This window comes from Eubalaena glacialis, chromosome 12 (assembly GCF_028564815.1).
Source record: "Eubalaena glacialis isolate mEubGla1 chromosome 12, mEubGla1.1.hap2.+ XY, whole genome shotgun sequence".
NCBI lineage: Eukaryota > Metazoa > Chordata > Mammalia > Artiodactyla > Balaenidae > Eubalaena > Eubalaena glacialis.
The window spans coordinates 21,775,895-21,798,009 of record NC_083727.1 but is presented as its reverse complement, the minus strand read 5'-3'; the positions used below and the strand labels follow the sequence as shown (position 1 = coordinate 21,798,009).

The 22,115-nt window shown below is 40.7% G+C and overlaps 1 protein-coding gene across 1 annotated transcript in view; it reads right to left on the bottom strand.

The window, feature by feature from the left end:
- ADAT2 (adenosine deaminase tRNA specific 2) overlaps positions 1–22,115 on the bottom strand; it is a 57,846-nt gene that overhangs the window by 42 nt on the left and 35,689 nt on the right. The gene's annotated exons all lie outside the window — the stretch shown is intronic.

The following is a 22,115-nucleotide window of genomic DNA, read 5'->3' as shown; positions in this document are numbered from 1 at the left end:
CAGCTCTGGTTCCAAACCAGCCGCCATCCTCAGGAAGCCCCCAGGACCCTCGGGAAGAACCAATCTGTCTGTTATCATCACTGTGACAGATCAGAATCATGGGTATCTTGTCATCATTTCATGGCCAAGATTTTGTCTCCAGACTCTAGCTCACTCATTTCTGACAACATGTTGAAAGTGAAATACGCCTCCCCACCCCTCTTCTTTCCTTTTAAAATTTATGAATTTTGCAGTTTTGTTAAAATTAAAAGTTGCTTGAGATTTTCAGAATGAGATATCCCTTCACCCATCAGCATGTAGATGGCAAGATTTAAGGGGGTGGAAAAATATTAAATGTAGATCATCTTGGAACATACAGAATGAGATATAACATTTTTAGAGAAAGGAAGAGGATTTTAAAATTCAGGCAGCCCACGATACACCAATGAGGAGTGTGTCAGAATTATTCTTATTCATCAATTCTGATGGCTCTGGGGCCCCAGCAGAGAAGCCACCCCGTTCTCTGTTGTCTAATGGATGCTGGTTAAAAGGTTTCTGTGCAGAAGAGTGGTATCCATCTCCAATCTTGCCTGCCTTGTTCCATCAAGTCAGGGTTGATGACAGAGGCCCAGATAATTTGTTCTGCTGCTCTTGTCCTGATAGCTGATCTCAGGATGGCACTGGATGTGATGTTTACTATTTGGCCACCTGCCATGAGTCTTGTATTTTAAAGGACTTTAAATAGAAACACACACACACAATTCAGAATGCTAAGCTAGAAGACTCTTATTTTCTGTTTTAAATATTTCAACTTACAATTAAGGAAACAGATCCATGATGAATGGTTTATTTCCCAAGGTAGCAACAGGACAGGAAGTCACATTTCCTTCTACCAAATTCACCCAGAGCCACTTTTCTGTTTTATAGTGGCCCAACAGTCTAGGCTCCCTGACAGCTCTCCTAGGGCTCAGCCACGTGGTGTTAAAGCAGTTGTAAGGGATTCTGCCTTAATGTGGTCAGGGTAGAACACAACCTCCAAATACAATATGACCTTTACCCTACTTTTATTCATCTTTTTCCTTCAAATCACAGTGATTCCTAATCTATCAAATTATGCTAGCCAAAACCCTCATCTACACAAAACACAGCCAGAGATCAAGAAGTAAGCAAGAAAGGCACCTTTTAGGCAAAAATAGCTCTCTTCTGGTCCACACTAAAGATGGTGCATGCTGGGTCCTCTCAGGCCTTGGTTGGTGTCTCAGACTCCAGTTTAACAACCTTAACAAGCTGGTTTGAAGGGTTTTTCAGCACCCAGAAGCCTGGGAGCAGCAAAGAAGGAAATAGAAGAGATGCTCCTATGGGTCAGGAGCTGCAGGCCACACACTGATGGCACTGAAAAGGTGCCCCAGACCACAAGGCAGGGAAACAACACCAATATCCACCAAAAGCAGACGCACTATTCAAAAGGATGGCCTCCCAAACCTCCACAGGCCCTGGAACCAGCTCTGCCAACAGCTGGAGACAGCGATCAATGCTTTAAAGCTATTCCTGATTTAAACATTTCAAAAGTACACACTGCTATATTTAAAATAGATAACCAACAAGGACTTAGTGTATAGCACAGGGAACTCTGCTCAATACTCAATACCCTGTAATAACCTAAATGGGAAAAGAATTCGGAAAAAAATGGAATTAATTAAAAAAAGGTTTTATTTTATTTATCATGCTTTGAAGAAACAGAAAAGTACAATATGTTTTAGCAAGACTGGCAAGACTACGATGCAACGCGGCAGTAACTGTTAAAATTGTATTGTGTGAAGGGTATAAAGACACAAAACCCCTCAGGTGTGTAAGATGCCCAGCGGCTTCGCGTGGCCCGAATATTCCCGATGCTCGATTCTCTTCTCTTCAGCCTCCCCTGAAATCCAACCCCAGCCAGCCAAGGAGATCACGTGCTGATCCCCGATTTTTACGCTAAGGAAGCATTGATCGTCTTGGAAAACAGCTTCAATTACACCTCAGTGCAAATTACAGACGACCTGGACGGCGAGCATGTTTGAGACGATGTCCATCCCGGTCCTGGGTCTATATCCGCAACACTCAGCAGACCCTGAGGGGGAGGTCAGTCCTTCTACATTTTCTACCTAAACTGGACACTTTCTCTGCACGCTGCTCTCAACCTCCTCCCCTTGAAGAGTAATTTGTTTGGTACTGGGATTTTTTTTTTTTTTTAATGTGCTGAACCATGCTGGTTAGACGAAGACATTGTCACAGCTGTTTTGTTAAAGTGTGCATTTCTTCTATGCTCTTTATCCCACTCCTCCTTATAAATGAATATGTTTTTATGGTTTCTCCTCATAAAAAGCAAATTGGAAACCAAAGAATACTATTTTTAAAACAAAGAATCTTTACAAGAAAAGACTCTCTTCTGAGGACTTTAAACAGAAACACACACGCCCCCAACCTCAACCTACCCACCCCACACACACCAAAGTCACGAAATAGGAAAAAATTCTCAGTACAACGTGGGGACACTGAAGTGTTCTTTTAAAGCTATTTACAAACAGGGCTGTTGTTCAAACCCTGGAGTCCGGGTCACAAAATCTAAGTATGTAGGGGACACTTCCACGTGCAGGAGAAGGAGCCGAAGTCCTGGCCTGGCCACCCTGCTGGGTGGACTCATAGGAGGGTCGTCAGCACATCAGTAATTGTTCTAAGGCCGAACACACAGCCTTCGGGAGAAACAAAAAGATGCCCAAGAGCTCTCCTCACTAGTGGCTGCCCACAAACAAAACCAGTGGCCCAGGGTGGTAATCCCTAAGATAGCAAAGTCAGTTAGAAAAAAACTATGGCACCAATTAATTTGGATTTCCACACCCAACTTTTTCCCTATCTGATCAATTGTAAACTGGTTTTTTCCAGTTGGACCGAACAACCCAGGAAAACAAAAATTTTAAACAAGCAAAAAAAAAAATCCTCAACAAACTAGCATTTCTTAATCAAGTAGTTGTTTTGTTCCCTACCTCCCCATGCCCAATGTGGACTTACAAATAGGCACAGCCCCACTCAGACCATTCCACCAGTCCTGCCAGCAGCTGAGAGTTTAGCTAAAATGATCATCATAGTCAACTGGAATTCTGAAACCAACTAATGCTCGGTTTCGTGCTGTTTATTGGAAATGGGTGAATTATTCCACAATCTAAGTGTTGACCCCTTTAGTGTGCCTTCCCAGACAGCTGCGTTCTTTGGAAAACTGCAAAAGAACATAGGAGAGTACAAGAACCCAGGATGGCTGAGAAAGATTTTGCTGGCACAAAAGTCAAGGGAAAACAAAGTGTTTTTGAGCAATACCGTGTAAGTTTAGCCGTGTAATCTAAGTACTTATCTAAGTAATCTAAGTACTTATCTAAGTAATCTAAGTACACGGTAATCTAAGATTACCGTGTAATCTAAGTACTTATTCTCTCTGCAGAGAGTGTACATGACTAACACGGCCAATTGTGAGTGAGTGAGTGAAGTGAGCGTTGAAAAAAAGTGTAAAATGAAAGACAATTTCAAATAGTTATAATGTTATGTTTCTGAAATTAAACTTCTGGTGAACGTGGTAGAAGACGTAGGGATTTTATTTTACTCTCTTCTCTGAAAACTCTGTCTTCAATGAAACAAAGAAATGACCATGCCCCAAACAAAACATACTGCCAAAAACTCTAAAGCCTGGACTGAGGTGGGGAAGGAGGCTAAGGACCACGTCTTTAGAGCTCAGGCAAAATGCCGATTTCCTCAATGTCAGATCTGAAGACAAAGCCGGCATCCTTGGCAGGGCTTCAGGTAAGGGTGTGCAGGCAGGGCCCTGCCGAAGGATGCCTGGCCCAGACGGCAGGCAGAGGGAGCTGGAATCAAGCCCCTGCCCTGTTCTACACGCAGAGCTAAGTCCCTTCCCCAGATCACCCGAAGACAGCACTGCTCACCGAGCACTAGCCAGCAGGCATTACCCAAAGCCTTCCTGTAATTCACACATGACCCCATGTAGGCTGCTGACAGCCCTGGGTCGTCAGTCAGAGAAAGGAGATCTGGGAGCTGGACATGCTGTGGATGAAGAGGAGAAAGTCCACGCAGAATCTAGTCCACCCTCTAAAATGGCACGGAGTCAGCCTGTGCTTGAGGTATCTCCCTGTATCTGCTAATTCATTTCTTTGGAAACACATCTCCCGTTTATTTTTGACCTTCAAGAATGAGGGTGGCTCTCAGCAAAGTCCTTTAAATAAAAAATAACCCAGTTACAGTTGCTTCCCTCTCTCTAACTAAGCAAGCAAGGATGAAAGGAACATAGGGGAAAACAAGTGAAGGACACACATCACAGGAAGACTCTCTTAAGGAAACAAATTTCAGCCAGCAAGATTTCTTTTAAAAAAAGAAAGAAGGAAAGAAAAGAAAGAAAGAAAGAAAGGAAAGAAGGAAGGAAGGAAGGAAGAAGGAAGGAAGCAAGGAAGGAAGGAAGGAAGGAAGGAAGGAAGGAAGGAAGGAAGGAAAGAAAAAGATTTTATGTGTTAATTTTACATGTCAATATGATTGGGCTAAGGGATGCCCAGATAGCTGGTTAAACATTATTTCTGAGTGTGTTTGTGAGAGTGTTTCTAGAAGAGATTAGCATTTGAGTCTGTAGACTGGGTAAAGAAGACTGCCCTCACCAGTGCGAGTGGGCCTCACTGAATCCACTGAAGGCCCGAAAGAATAAAAAGGCAAAAGAAAGAGGAATTTGCTCTTTTTGCTTGAGCTGGGACAGCTGTCTTCTGCCTTCAGTGTTCCTGGTTCTCAGATCTTCAGACCTGGACTGAATTACACCACTGGCATTGCTGGTCCTCTAGCTTGCAGATGGCAAATAGTGGGACTCCTTGGCCTCCATAATCATGTGAGCAAATTCTATAATAAACCTCTTTTATTTACAGCTATAGCTAGCTAGCTATTTCTCTATCTATCCATCTATCTACCTCCTGTTGTTTCTCTTTCTCTGGAGAAGCCTGACTAACACAGGGGAAAAAAAGAGACAAAAATTCAAAAAATAACTGGCAAACAACAGAAAACAATCAAAAGGAAACTAGCAAATATGTACATTTGAAATTTTGATCAACCCTGTTAATTGGACATCTAAAGATGTTCATCAATATTCACTCGCACCAAAAATAGATGAAAGTTTTCCCACATCCATGCTAACTTTGGATATTTTCCATTTTTTAAACTCATGGTAGTCTGTTGGATGGAAAAATGGCTACTCTTAATTTTAATTATCATTTGCCCAGTGGTTAGTGGAAGTCAAGCATGTTTACATTTGTTTACTGGTCATGTGTATTTGGCCACATCTAGAAGTATCCTCCTGCGCTGGGAAGAATCCTGAAAAGAAATATGAATGACATTCTCAATTGGGAAAATGCAGACTCAGTACTTTTGAGGTCAGACTCTGCTGGCATTTTAGCAGTGTAGAGTAAGCTCAGTCATTAGGGACAGACTTTTGAGAAAATCTAGAGGGTCAAATTATATTATGAGGTTTTCTAAATTTGGGGTCAGCCAAAGGCACAGAAAAGAGAAGAAACAGAATCAGAGAAGTCAGGGAAATCTTATTCAGGGTCAGACAAAGCAGTGTCCTAAACAGTGTGGCTGAGATAAAAGAGTAATACTGAAAAGGCCTCCATCTACCAAAGTAGCCTTGCTAACACCCACAACTTTGAAAGTAATGATTTGGGGACCAGGCTTTGAATCTTTGAAGGTCCATGGTTAAGCAACACATGAGCACAAGATTTCTGAGTACCTACTATGCAGCAGACGTTGTCCTAGGCATTGAATAAATCAGAAGGCACTGGAGGGGGGCCCTTCAAGATGGCAGAGGAGTAAGACGTGGAGATACCTGCCTCCCCACAAATACATCAGAAATACATCTACATGTGAAACAACTCCTACAGAACACCTACTGAACGCTGGCAGAAGACCTCAGACTTCCCAAAAGGCAAGAAACTCCCCACGTACCTGGGTAGGGGAAAAGAAAAATGAAAAACCAGAGACAAAAGAATAGGGACAGGACCTGCACCTCTGGGAGGGAGCTGTGAAGGAGGAAAAGTTTCCACACACTAGGAAACCCCTTCATTGGTGGAGACGGGGGGTGGGCGGCGGGGGGGATGTTTCGGAGCCACGGAGGAGAGCGCAGCTACAGGGGTGCGGAGGGCAAAGCGGAGAGATTCCCGCACAGAGGATCGGTGCCGGCAAGCACTCACCAGCCTGAGAGACTTTTCTGCTCACCCGCCAGGGTGGGCGGGGGCTGGGAGCTGAGGCTCTGGCTTCGGAGGTCGGATCCCAGGGAGAGGACTGAGCCTGAAGGGGGCTAGTGCGCCACAGCTAGCTGGGAGGGAGTCCGGGAAAAGGTCTGGAGCTGCCGAAGAGGCAAGAGACCATTGTTTCGGGGTGCGTGAAGAGAGGGGATTCCTTCCCCGTGTGCCCACAGAAGGCAGAGCACCGCCTAAACGAGCTCCAGAGATGGGCACAAGCCACGGCTATCAGCTTGGACCCTAGAGACGGGCATGAAATGCTAAGGCTGCTGCCGCTGCCACCAAGAATACTGCATGCAAGCACAGGTCACTATCCACACAACCCCCGCCCCCCACCCCCGGGAGCCTGTGCAGCCCGCCACTGCCAGGGTCCCATGACCCAGGGACAACTTCCCTGGGAGAACACGTGGCGTGCCTCAGGCTGTTGGAATGTCATGCCGGCCTCTGCCACTGCAGGCTCGCCCCGCATTCCAATTATGACTACCGTACCCCTCCCTCCCCCAGGCCTGAGTGAGCCAGAGCCCCCAGTCAGCCGCTGCTTTAACCCCCTCCTGTCTTGGCAGGGAACAGACACCTGAGGGCGGTCTACATGCAGAGGCGGGACCAAAACCAAAGCTAAACCCCAGGAGCTGTGCAAACAATGAAGGGAAAGGGAAATTTCTCCATGCAGCCTCAGGAGCAGCGGATTAAATCCCCACAATCAACTTGATGTACCCTGCATCTGTGGAATACTGAAGAGACAATGAATCGTCCCAAAATTGAGGTGATGGACTTTGGGAGCAACTGTAGGCTTGGGGTTTGCTGTCTGCGACTGAGTTGTTTCTGATTTTTATGTTTATCTTAGTTTAGTTTTTAGCACTAGTTATCATTGGTGGATTTGTCTATTGGTTGGGTTGCTCTTCTTTTTTATTTTAATTATTTTTTTATGTTAATAATTTTTTAATTTATTATTTTTTTACCTTTATTTTTATTCTTTTTTCTTTCTTTTTTTCTCCCTTTTCTTCTGAGCCATGTGGCTGACAGACCTGAGCCTCTGAGGTGGGAGAGCCGAGTTCAAGACATTGGACCACCTGAGACCTCCTGGCCCCATGTACTATCAATCAGTGAGAGCTCTCCCAGAGATCTCCGTCTCAATGCTAAGACCCAGCTCCACCTAATGGCCAGCAAGCTCCAGTACTGAATGCCCCATGCCAAACAACTAATAAGACAGGAACACAACCCTACCCATTAGCAGAGAGGCTGCCTAAAATCATACTAAGTTCACAGACACCCCAAAACACACCACTGGATGCAGCCCTGCCCACCAGGAAGACAAGATCCAGCCCCACCCACCAGAACATAGGCACCAGTCCCCTCCGCTAGGAAGCCTACACAAGCCACTGAACCAACCTCACCCACTGGAGGCAGACACCAAAAACAATGGGAACTACAAACCTGCAGACTGCGAAAAGGAGACCCCAAACACAGTAAGTTAAACAAAATGAGAAGACAGAGAAATCTGCAGCAGATGAAGCAGCAAGGTAAAAACTCACCAGAAAAAACAAATGAAGAGTAAATAGGCAGGCTACCTGAAAAAGAATTCAGAGTACTGACAGTAAACATGATCCAAAAGTTTAGAAATAGAATGGAGAAAATAATAGAAACGTTTAACAAGGACCTAGAAGAACTAAAGAGCAAACAAACAATGATGAACAACACAATAAATGAAATTAAAAATTCTCTAGAAGGAATAAATAGCAGAATAACTGAGGCAGAAGAACGGAGAAGTGACATGGAAGATAAAAGAGTGCAAATAACTATCACAGAGCAGAATTAAGAAAAAAGAATGAAAAGAATTCAGGACAGTCTCAGAGACCTCTGGGACAACATTAAATGCACGAACATTCAAATTATAGGGGTCCCAGAAGAAGAATAGAAAAAGAAAGGGTCTGAGAAAATATTTGAAGAGATTATAGTTGAAAACTTCCCTAACATGGGAACAGAAATAGTCAATCAAGTCCAGGAAGCTCAGAGAGTCCCATACAGGATAAATCCAAGGAGAAAAATGCCAAGACACATATTAATCAAACTATCAAAAATTAAATACAAAGAAAAAATATTAAAAGCAGCAAGGGAAAAGCAACAAATAACATACAAAGGAATCCCCATAAGGTTAACAGCTGATCTTTCAGCAGAAACTCTGCAAGCCAGAAGGAAGTGGCAGAATATATTTAAAGTGATGAAAGAAAAATAAAATAAAATAAAATAAATAAAGTGATGAAAGAGAAAAACCTACAACCAAGATTACTCTACCCAGCAAGGACCTCATTCAGATTCGATGGAGAAATTAAAACCTTTACAGACAAGCAAAAGTTAAGAGAATTCAGCACCACCAAACCAGCTTTACAACAAATGCTAAAGGAACTTCTCTAGGCAGGAAACACAAGAGAAGGAAAAGACCTACAAACACAAACACAAAACAATTAATAAAATGGTAATAGGAACATACATATTGATAATTACCTTAAATGTAAATGGATTAAATGCTCCAACCAAAAGACATAGACTGGCTGAAAGGATACAAAAACAAGACCCATATATACGCTGTCTACAAGAGACCCACTTCAGACCTAGGGACACATACAGACTGAAAGTGAGGGGATGGAAAAAGATATTCCATGCAAATGGAAATCAAAAGAAAGTTGCAGTAGCAATTCTCATATAAGACAAAATGGACTATAAAATAAAGACTATTACAAGAGACAAAGAAGGACACTACATAATGATCAAGGGATCAATCCAAGAAGAAGATGTAACAATTGTAAATACGTATGCACCAAACATAGGAGCACCTCAATACATAAGGCAAATGCTAAGAGCCATAAAAGAGGAAATCAACAGTAACACAATAATAGTAGGGGACTTTAACACCCCACTTTCACCAATGGACAGATCATTCAAAATGAAAATAAATAAGGAAACACAAGCTTTAAATGACAAATGAGACAAGGTGGACTTAATTGATATTTATAGGACATTCCATCCAAAAACAACAGAATACATTTACTTCCCAAGTCCTCATGGAACATTCTCCAGGATAGATCATATCTTGGGTCACAAATCAAGCCTTGGTAAATTTAAGAAAATTGGAATCATATCAAGTATCTTTCCGACCACAACGTTATGACTCTAGATATCAGTTACAGAAAAAAAATGTAAAAAGTACGAACACATGGAGGCTAAACAATATGCTACTAAATAACCAAGAGATAAGTGAAGAAATCAAAGAGGAAATCAAAAAATACCGGGCTTCCCTGGTGGCACAGTGGTTTAGAATCCACCTGTCAATGCAGGGGACACGGGTCCGAGCCCTGGTCTGGGAAGATCCCACATGCTGCGGAGCAACTAAGCCAGTGAGCCACAACTACTGAGCCTGCGCTCTAGAGCCCATGAGCCACAACTACTGAGCCTGCGAGCCACAACTACTGAAGCCCGCAGGCCTAGAGCCCATGCTTCACAACAAGAGAAGCCACCACAATGAGAAACCTATGCACAGCAACAAAGAGTAGCCCCTGCTCGTTGCAACTAGAGAAAACCTGCACGCAGCAATGAAGACCTAACACAGCCAAAAATAAATAAAAAATAAATTTATATATATTAAAAAAAATACCTAGAAACAAATGACAATGAAAATACGAAGACCTAAAACCTATGGGATGCAACAAAAGCAGTTCTAACAGGGAATCTTATAGCAACACAATCCTACCTCAAGAAACAAGAAAAATCTCATATAAACAACATAACCTTACACCTAAAGCAATTAGAGAAAGAAGGACAAAAAAAACCCTAGCAGAAGGAAAGAAATCATAAAGCTCAGATCAGAAATAAATGAAAAAGAAATGAAGGAAACAATAGCAAAGATCAATAAAACTAAAATCTAGTTCTTTGAGAAGATAAACAAAATTGATAAACCATTAGCCAGACTCATCAAGAAGAAAAGGGAGAAGACTCAAATCAACAGAATCAGAAATTAAAAAGGAGAAGTAACAACTGACACTGCAGATATACAAAGGATCATGAGAGATTACTACAAGCAACTCTGCCAATAAAATGGACAACCTGGAAGAAATGGACAAATTCTTAGAAAAGCACAACCTTCTGAGACTGAACCAGGAAGAAATAGAAAATATAAACAGACCAATCACAAGCACTGAAATTGAAACTGTGATTTAAAATCTCCCAACAAACAAAAGCCCAGGACCAGATGGCTTCACAGGCGAATTCTATCAAACATTTAGAGAAGAGCTAACACCTATCGTTCTCAAACTCTTCCAAAATATAGCAGAGGGAGGAACACTCCCAAACTCATTCTACGAGGTCACCATCACCCTGATACCAAAACCAGACAAAGATGTCACAAAGAAAGAAGACTACAGGCCAATATCACTGATGAACATAGATGCAAAAATCCTCAACAAAATACTAGCAAACAGAATCCAACAGCACATTAAAAGGATCATACACCATGATGAAGTGGGGTTTATCCCAGGAATACAAGGATTCCTCAATACATGCAAATCAATCAATGTGATAAACCATATTAACAAACTGAAGGAGAAATACCACATGATCATCTCAGTACCTGCAGAAAAAGCTTTGGACAAAATTCAACACCCATTTATGATAAAAACTCTCCAGAAGGTAGGCATAGAGGGAACCTACCTCAACATAATAAAGGCCATATATGACAAACGCACAGACAACATCGTTCTCAATGGTGAAAAACTGAAACCATTTCCTCTAAGGTCAGGAACAAGACAAGGTTGTCCACTCTCACCGCTATTATTTAACATAGTTTTGGAAGTTTTAGCCACGGCAATCAGAGAAGAAAAAGAAATAAAAGGAATCCAAATCAGAAAAGAAGAAGTAAAACTGTCACTGTTTGCAGATTACATGATGCTATACATAGAGAATCCTAAAGAGGCTACCAGAAAACTACTAGAGCTAATCAATGAATTTGGTAAAGTAGCAGGATACAAAATTAATGCACAGAAATCTCTTGCATTCCTATACACTAACAACCAAAAATCTGAAACAGAAATTAAGGAAACACTCCCATTTACCACTGCAACAAAAAGAATAAAATACCTAGGAATAAACCTACCTAAGGAGACAAAAGACCTGTATGCAGAAAACTATAAGACACTGATGAAAGAAATTAAAGACGATACAAACAGATGGAGAGATATACCATGTTCTTGGACTGGAAGAATCAACATTGTGAAAATGACTATACTACCCAAAGCAACCTACAGATTCAATGTAATCCCTATCAAACTACCAATGGCATTTTTCACAGAACTAGAACAAAAAATTTCACAATTTGTATGGAAACACAAAAGACCGCGAATAGCCAAAGCAATCTTGAGAAAGAAAAACGGAGCTGGAGGAATCAGGCTCCCTGACTTCAGACTACACTACAAAGCTACAGTAATCAAGACAGTATGGTACTGGCACAAAAACAGAAATATAGATCAATGGAACAGGATAGAAAGCCCAGAGGTAAACCCACGCACATATGGTCACCTTATCTTTGATAAAGGAGGCAAGAATATACAATGGAGAAAAGGCAGTCTCTTCAATAAGTGGTGCTGGGAAAACTGGACAGCTACATGTAAAAGAATAAAATTAGAACACTCCCTAACACTGTATACAAAAATAAACTCAAAATGCATTAAAGACCTAAATGTAAGGCCAGACACTATAAAATTCTTAGAGGAAAACATAGGCACAACAATCTATGACATAAATCACAACAAGATCCTTTTTGACCCACTTCCTACAGAAATGGAAATAAAAACAAAAATAAACAAATGGGACCTAATGAAACTTAAAAGCTTTTGCACAGCAAAGGAAAACATAAACAAGACGAAAAGACAACCCTCAGAATGGAGAAAATATTTGCAAACAAAGCAAGAGACAAAGGATTAATCTGCAAAATATACAAGCAGCTCATGCAGCTCAATATCAAAAAAACAAACAACCCAATCCAAAGATGGGCAGAAGACCTAAACAGACATTTCTCCAAAGAAGATTTACAGATTGCCAACAAACACATGGAAGGATGCTCAACATCGCTAATCACTAGAGAAATGCAAATCAAAACCACAATGAGGTATCACCTCACACCAGTCAGAATGGCCATCATCAAAAAATCTACAAACAATAAATGCTGGAGAGGGTGTGGAGAAAAGGGAACCCTCTTGCACTGTTGGTGGGAATGTAAATTGATACAGCCACTATGGAGAACAATATGGAGGTTCTTTAAAAAAGTAAAAATAGAACTACCATACGACCCAGCAATCCCACTACTAGGCATATACCCTAAGAAAACCATAATTCAAAAAGAGACACATACCACAATGTTCACTGCAGCACTATTTACAATAGCCAGGACATGGAAGCAACCTAAGCGTCCATCAACAGATGAGTGGATAAAGAAGATGTGGCACATATATACAATGGAATATTACTCAGCCATAAAAAGGAACGAAATTGAGTTATTTGTAGTGAGGTGGATGGAGTTAGAGTCTGTCATACAGAGTGAAGTAAGTCAGAGAGAGAAAAACAAATACCATATGCTGACACATATATATGGAATCTAAAAAAAAAAAAAGGTTCTGATGAACCTAGGGGCAGGACAGGAATAAAGACTCAGACATAGAGAATGGACTTGAGGACATCGGGAGGGGGAAGGGTAAGCTGGGACGAAGTGAGAGAGTGGCATGGACATATATACACTACGAAATGTAAAATAGCTAGCTAGTGGGAAGCAGCTGCATAGCACAGGGAGATCAGCTTGGTGCTGTGTGACCACCTAGAGGGGTGGGATAGGGAGGGTGGGAGGGAGAGGCAAGAGGGAGGGGATATGGGGATATATGTATACGCATATCTGATTCACTTTGTTACACAGCAAAAACTAACACAACATTTTAAAGCAATTATACTCCAATAAAGATGTTAAAAAAAAAAGAAAAAATGAAGGCACCATAATTCAGCAAGGGCTCTGGGTCAGGCAGAGGCAAGAGAAAATCTGGCTAATGAATGACACAGTGAAAAAAATGAGGCTAGAAATGCCCACTTCATGGAGGGGTATGATATTTAGATGAAACAAGGTACTTAAAGCACTTTTGCCTTGGACAAAGTAGATGCTCTATAGATATTAATTCCCTTCCCTTTTCCTCCAATTTGCTTTACCAGTTAATTTGCCATTACCAACCCTTGTTAACGTAACAATGTTCATGCACTGGACGCAGAACCAGGGACACTGGGCATCTCCAGGCAATAGGGCAGGATGAGATGGTACCATGGGAGAAAGGGGTGAGGACGTGACAAACCGAGCTTACTTCACAGTCTTATCACCAGGTTGGATAAATCAGGGTTTATTGTTTACCTGTTTACGAGCATATGCTCTGCTGGATTCTTTACAAACATTAGGCTAAAATTACAAAGCTCTTGAATGTACTTTAGGAAAAAAAGAGAAACACAGCAGGTGGCAATTTTATGCTTTTAAGGAGAAAAGACTCAGAAGAGTGTGCAAAGGGGCTTCAGGTCCTGCTTTTTTATGAGAGGGAAAAAGTGACGTGTGTGTGTGGAGGGCAGGACTGGTGGAGCCCTGTGTGACAGGGAGCGGGTGGGAGTGAGGCCGTAGCCACAGCCAACCTCCGGTCTACAAATTCTAACTCTCCACTCAGGGATGTGATGTTTTCTTACTGCAAAAATCAAACCTGTCACCATCTAAAATTTTTCTTTTATCATGAACACTTTATTTCCTCAAATGTTTCACTTTACAGTAACCATGTTTTAGAAAAGGTACCATGCTCAAGATTATTTAAGGAAAGAAACCCTTTGCCATCCCAGAAACTGAAATAGCCCCAAATGTGAGAATTTGCATCAGCTCTCGCTGCTATGCAAATCAGACAGCGGCTTGCAGGGTGGCCTTGTTTATTTTGGTAAATGTGTGGGTAGGGGAGGGAAAGTGGCTGTTTAAAATGCATTTAAAACTTTTAGTTTCAAATTATTGAACTCTGCAAGAGGGAACTTAGATTTCCCAGGAACAAAATGAGACAAAGCTTACTCCAGAAATATGTCAGGCATAAATATACTTAAACAAAGCTCTTTAAAGCCACATTGTTGGTTATTTGAATAGAGAGTTGAGAATTTTCCTACCCAATGGGTAATTTAAGTTCACTTCACCTGTGGACTCAGAATTTGTGGGCTCCCACACTGAGACTGCTGGCTCTTTACCACAATTGTGTAACGTTGTGATTCGCCAACTTCTGAGCTTGGCCACTGCTTCTGAACTTCTGATTTGAGGCTCTAGCCAACCATGATTTCCAGGATATAGATCTTACCTGGTGTTTGCCTCCTACCTCTATGACTTTTCTTACTCCATCTGCGCTACTGATGCTAGGTCCCAAGTCTCTCTGCCATGGACTCCCATTGGCTGAATTATTAACTGCTGATGCAATGTACCTCTGGGCTCCTGAATTGCTTCCTCAGTTTATCATCACATAATTCAATCATATTAACTATCAAGGACAATTTGATATTAACATTAGTATGGAAAAATAAATGTGCAAGTATAGCCAGGAGATCAATTAAAAAGAATAAGGGAAACTGGCTCTACCAAACACTAAAGTCTGCTATAAAGCCTTTATTATCTAAAGCAGTTGGATACTGGCATATGATTAGGCAAACAGACCAGTGGGATAGAATAAAAAGTCCCTGAAGAGACCCACGTACATATGGAAATTTAGTGTGTGACAAAGGGCATCTCACATTGCTGGGGCAAAAATAGGGAAAACTGGGTAACTACCGGAAAAAGACAAAATCTATACCTATCTCACACCATACACAAGAATAAACTAAATGAATCAGGAATCTGAACATAGACATTTAAACTATGTAAGTATGGGAAGAAAATATGGGTATATTCCTCTTTAACCTTGGTACAGGGAAAGTCTTTCTAACCATGACTCCCAATACAGGAAAAAAATAAAAGAGTAGATTGACTTGTATGGCAAAAGTCAAAAGGCTGTTGACATGCTGGGGAAAATGTTTGTAACTTATACCAGAGACAAGGGGCTAATATCCTCAATATTTAAAGAATTCTGTAAGAAGGAGAAATGACCAAACTCAAGAGAAAAACAGAAAAAACGACAGGAACAGAAAATTTATTTTAAAATGTATATATGTCATTTAAACATTTGAAAAGATATTCAAATAACTCATAATTAAAGAAATGCAAGTTAGAACTATACCGTTTCTCACCTATCAGATAAGCAAAAATTCAAAAAGCATGACAACACATCCTGTTGGCAGGGTTAGGGGAAAACAGGCACTCTCACGCATTGCTGATGGGAATACAAATTGGCACAGCCCTTTGGGAGGGGAACTTGGCAATGACTAACAAAACAATTCATTCACTTACCTCTCAACTGAGAGATCCCACTTCTAGGAATCTACCCTGAAGATACATCTCCAAAAATACAAAAATATATATGTGCAGATTATTTATTGCAACATTGTTTGAAAACAACCATGTTTTTTAAAATAATCATGTTAAATAACCATTTTTAAATAACCATGATTAAAAGAGTAGCTGAATAAACTATAGTACATGCAGACAATGGAGTACTATGCAGCTGTAAAAAAAAGAATGATAAAGATTTCTATGAACTGGCATGGTGTATTTACTAGGACATATTAAGTGAAAAAAGCAAAGTATAAAAGAATAACAGTAGGATGCTATCCTTCGTGAAAGAAAGAAGGAAATAAGAAATTATACATGTATCTGTTTAACAGTGCAAAAGGAAATAGAGAAAGGATAAACTAGAAACTAATGAGATTGGTTACATACAAGGAGCAGGTGGGAATGGGTTGCAAAGGATGGGGGAAATGAGAAGAGGATAGAATGGACTGATGGGGGCAGGGGATTGACTCTTCTGAGCAACCCTTTTTAAATAGTTCTGACTTTTGGCAACGATAGTAGTGATTCACTTACTCAAGGCATATAGATAGACAAAATCAACAAGGATGGGAAAGGGAAACCAAATGAAATATGTATGAATCCAACCAGGAGGTATAAATCATGCAGTAATTCAAACAGGGAAATTTAATGTAAACTATAACATGGGAGTAACTGTAAAGGTGTAAGCAGTACTCTAAAAAATACTCTAACACAGAGAGAGAGAGTATAAGGAATGAACAAACTTGGAAGGGGCTCCTCCCTGAGGATGAGATTCAGACCTCATTGGATTCAGTGAAGGCTAAAAATTAGTGGATTTCCTGGGCCAGAGCAGCTCCACAGTCACCAGATAAACAGGAAATAACCCTCTGTGGTACAGGCAAGCCAAAGCTTTCAGGAAGGAAATGCAGCTGGCCAGCAAACCAAAAGCACTCCTCTGGGGTCCAAGTGGCCAAGACTAGCAGACTGGCACACAGAAGGAGTTGGGACACTGGAAGCCCATTCATCAGCAGAGCAGCACGAGGCCCAGAGTGTGTGATGTCCATGCTGGGAGGGCCACAGTGAGGTGGTCACTGGACCAGGGTCAAGGCAGCGAGCTCAACAAGGGACACTGTGGTCCGGACAAGCAGCCCTGGATTTTTCCACACACCGCTGGTAGCCATGTGATAGGAGTGAGAAGATGACAAAACAGCAGCACACTGGAACCAGGAAGAGAAATCCCTTTCTCTACAATGTCCCTGTAGTGCCCTTCACTGGCAAATTATAACATTGTGCTTATTGCAAAAAAGAAATACTTAAAGGATCCATCTCCATTTTTGCAGAGTAAGTAATGAAGGGTGAATTTGGAGATGAAGGGCAATAAATTGGCAACTGGTAGAGAAGGCAAACAAAGAAATAAACCTAACTGTAAAATAACAAATGAATAACACAACCATACAGAAAGCAAAGGAGAAAAAGGGACAAACCTCAGTTACTTTGAAAAACAGTATTTTTACTATGTGCACTAAAACTAAAGATAAAATGAACCATGCACAAATGTACATACAGGGGTATGGGAAATTACTTTCTGTGAATTCTAGTATTAAGTAAATAAATGAAAAAATTGTGGCTAATGAGAGCCTGTTTTATCATTGTCAGAGAAAGGGGTTACAAATAAAGAGCATTCAGGATAAACCTTGTGGTATTCGAATGGAATTGGAGGTATCACTATGAAATAATGGTTTTTATTATATATAAAGAAAGATACAAATAGATATAAACATGTGTATATGCACATATGTTTCTAGCTCTCTCCTCTGAGAGAAACTAGAAGCAATGATACTCCAGCAGCAGTAAGTACACCTAATGCCCAGATCTTGGTTTCTGAATACCATGCTCCAACAGAATGAACCAGGGCTCCTTGGAGAAATGGCTCATGTCATGGCTGGGCAGTGAAAGTACAAGATGGGCCTGGGAAAACCTGTGGTGCCAGAAAGTAAGTGCTTAAAACAAAATGATGGGAACACATCAAAAGGATCCAGGAGCCAACTCGAAGGGGGTTTTTTGGCCAAATTTGAACAAACAAAATAAATAATGAGAGTAATAGACTGTAAACCACAGAACATAATAAGAATCCATCAGTCCATTCTAATATAAATAAATAATTGAATAAACAGGGAAGAAGAAAAAGCTCTTCCTTACAATAAAATTCCAATTAATAGATGTAGAAGTAATGATGGAAAAAGAATGTCACCATTTTCAAACACTATAATAATCACTGTTTTAGACAAGAGTGATCAATAAATGATAAAATTAGTGGCAAAAGTATTATGAGAAACAGGATATTTACATAGTCTCAAAGTAGCTCCCCTGCAAAATACTTATTAATGGCAAAGGAAAAATAGTTTATAGTAGGGAAATCTAGCAGGTACTACCTTAACCAAATGATCAAAGGTAGTATCACAAGCGACGTGACAAATCAACATCACATGCCACTTGGTACGATGCACCAAGAAGGACACAACATAACTTCTACAGTAGTTAACCCACAATGCAAATTTATTCATGAAGAAACAGCAGACAAACACAAATCAAGGAACATTCTGCAGAAATAACTGGCGAGTACTTTTTTAAAGGGTTAAGGGTGTGAAAGGCAAAGAAAGACTGAAGAGCTGTTCTAGACTAAAGGGACTGGAGTGAAGCAAGCAAAGCCCCTCGGGTGCAAAATCTGCAGAAGCACTCACTCCCAGGGTCATGCGAGCGTAGGGCTGGCCCTGAAGGAAATCAAGGAGACGTGACAACTAAATGCAATATGTCATCCTGGTTTAGGTCCTGGACAGTAGTGGGAAAACTGGTGAAATGTGAATAAGTTCTGTAGATAATATAATAGAATGGTATTCGTGTTAATTTCCTGATTTTGAGCATTGTACTCTATTATGTAAGATTAACTTTTTTTTTTAAGATTAACTTTTGAGGAATCTGGATATACAGGGATTTTTGTACCGCTTGTACAAGTTTTTTAAGTTTAAAATTAACTTAAAAGGAAACGTTTAAAATTTTTTAACTAAAAAATATTAAAGACAAACAAGTAAGGGTACCGGTTTCTGGTCAAGAACTTAGCATAATGTCACATACAGAGGCATTTATTAAGTAAAGAAACTATAATGCATGGTGAAAGGGTAGGCTTTGGAACCATCCAGATGTATGCTCAAGTCTGGCCTTGTTAGTTACTAATTGTGTGATACCAAGCGAGTTACCTAGTCTTCCTAAGCCTCACTGTCCTCATTACACATTTACATAAATGGGTCATCATAATAATACCTACTTCATATGATTATGATTATCTATAGTCCAATCTACATTATGATTATCTATATTCAATAGACAATATTTGTAAGGAACTTAGTTCAAACTCAATCAATAGGAGTCCCAGTGGTTGTGACTGTGGTTGTTAGGATTAGCCATATTAATGACTAGGTTATGCCTTGTGAAGAATTATACACAGTATACTAAAGGGCCCCTTTAAGACCAGGTAGATACATTTTTAAACTGAAAAATGGTTAAATAAAAGGTGATTGGGCTTCCCTGGTGGCGCAGTGGTTGAGAATCTGCCTGCTAATGCAGGGGACACGGGTCCGAGCCCTGGTCTGGGAAGATCCCACATACCACGGAGCAACTAGGCCCGTGAGCCACAATCACTGAGCCTGCGCGTCTGGAGCCTGTGCTCCGCAACAAGAGAGGGTGCGATAGTGAGAGGCCCGCGCACCGCGATGAAGAGTGGCCCCTGCTTGCCACAACTAGAGAAAGCCCTCGCACAGAAACGAAGACCCAACACAGCCATAAATAAATAAATAAATAAATAAAATTTTTTTTTAAAAAAAGGTGATTATTTTTTATCAAAACATGATTCATAGTCTTCTTTGGGAGCAGATAGATTTTGGTTTACTTTTAATTCTGTAAAACCAGATCTATGACATAAAGCAATTATTTGTGCATTGCCTTAAGTAGTTGGGGAAAGGGCCACCACAGGGTGACTTGGGCATGGGGAGAATCTGGCTCACTAATAAGTCTTAATGTTGACTCTTTCAAAGGGGTGAAGAGAAGCCAAACTCCCTAGTTGTCTTTTCTAAGCAGATTCTGAACGACTTAAATGTGATGACATAGATCAAATATTTGAGGTTAAGGATTGCTTGTAGGTTCATGCTTTCTCCTTTAATCCATTTTTTGAGATAACTCCAGCATAAATAATGGGCAAGCATAGAAGAAGGCTGAAAATGGCTAAACAGATTCTATTTGGTGCTCTTTCAGTGCTAAGTCAAACACTAAAATGTCTGGTGTTTCTAGTGATACATTTATTTTATGAAAAAGATATGAGACCAAGAGACTTCTGTGGCAACTATTCCCTATATAAACAAAGGAAACCATCACAAACAAAATATGTCAATCTGCTGTCTTCCAAATATTTCCAATAATCCTTTAAGTTTAGGAACAAAGGTTACATTCCTGAATAAATTTTCTTATCTTTAAAATCGACTCCAAAGTTTTGGAAACCCTAGCTTTTGAATATTAACCCAAAATAGTTTCTATCCAGTCATTTGGAAATGCAACTCAAATTCATGCTAACCTTAACGGAGGCAGAGATATTGTCTGTGATCTCTCACTGACCCCTTTTGGATTCCTGAGAACTCTAACCATATTGGATAGTCCAACGCATCTTCATCTTTGAATCCTCATCCAGCACGGCTCCCCTTCACTCAGTAGTGACCTCTACCTTATGTGGCTAAGATCTGGTCTGTTTAGAACAAGTGTCCTCTAAACTGTTGTGCTGATAGCTCCACCCTCACCCAGCCCCTGCCTATCCTCCAGCCTCTGGACAAGTGGTGACTCTCTCCTTCTTCATGACTCACCCCTTCACTTGGATTCTCAATCTCATACCCAGAAGCTCCTCCCAGTGTATCATTTATTTTTCTGATTTTCTTTCAAAACTACATAGGCTTCCCTTATACTTTCCTGGAATATCTTCTATTCAGATAGCTCTACACTTATGTTTCCCTGCCCAAATCATTGATTTATCCTTTAAACCTGGTATCTGTCCTCACTTCTCTACTGAGACAAATCCAAGGACTTTTTACTAACTTCTGTTTTCTCTGTCTCTGCCATATCTAACTTTGGTGAACACGCAGGGTCAATCCTAACTCTGAATCTTTGCCCCTCTTGCGGCCCCACCTGAAATCTTCCCTCCTCTTCATTTGTGTCATTCTCACCCATCCTTAAAGGTCCAGCTTGAGCCCCTTTTCATCTGTGAAGTCTCACCAGAATCCCCCTTCTCTGAACTCTTGTAATACTGCCAGTAGGATGCACTGCATCTCAGAGATGCACCCAAATTATGCTTCGGGAAACTAAATGGTTCCCACTTTATGCATTCTTGCCCAGCGGCTCTTTCTTGGCCAAGGAGTGAGCATGTATCCCTAATCATGCCAACGGGATTCTCTCTCCCAGGAACATGAATCCTGAATGGAATGACCGAAGGAGAAAGTGGATAGAACTAAACCATCCCAGCTGCAGGGTCCTGCTGCGCCTGTGTCCTAGCCCCACCCCCTAGATCCTGGGAGGTGTAGGATCTGATCTTCCGGGTTGTGACTCTTCCACATTTCCTTCATTTCTGTGAGCCATGCTTTTTTTTCTCTTAAGTTGACAAGAGTAAATGTTTCTCCCTACATCCAAATATACTTAACTAGGATTTTCCCATTGCCTTTTATTACTGTTTAATTTGAGGGAAGAGGAGCTAATTAAGTCTTGTGTGCCAATGAGACAGGAAGTTTCTTGAGGGCAGAAATTCTGCCTTACAACTTTATATATCTTACATAAGTTTTTAACAATTCAACTGCATGAATAATCATATATGAAAATCTCAATCTATAAACAAAGAGACAAGAATAACTATCTGAGATCATCTTTATGATTCTATGTTACCGTTTAGGATTTCGTTAATTCCATAAACACATCCCAAGTGTCAGCTATTGACCATGCACCAAGTTAGACACTGGAGTCCTGTGCAAGATGAAAAAGACAAAAGACATGGCTCCTGTATCTGGAGTTCTTCTTTCCAGTTTAACTTGTGTCTTATATAATGATAGTACCTAGTGTCAATTTGGCACTTATAATTCTGAAAAACTTTCAAATATAAATGGGAAAGCTTCTGATGGATCATGTGACCAAGATCAAAACCAGAGCAACAAGGAGAAGACAGGTCCCCTGACTTACAGTGATGTTCCTTCCTTCTGTCTACCACAATGAGAAACATTTCCTTCAGACACAATTAAATAAATTGTGGT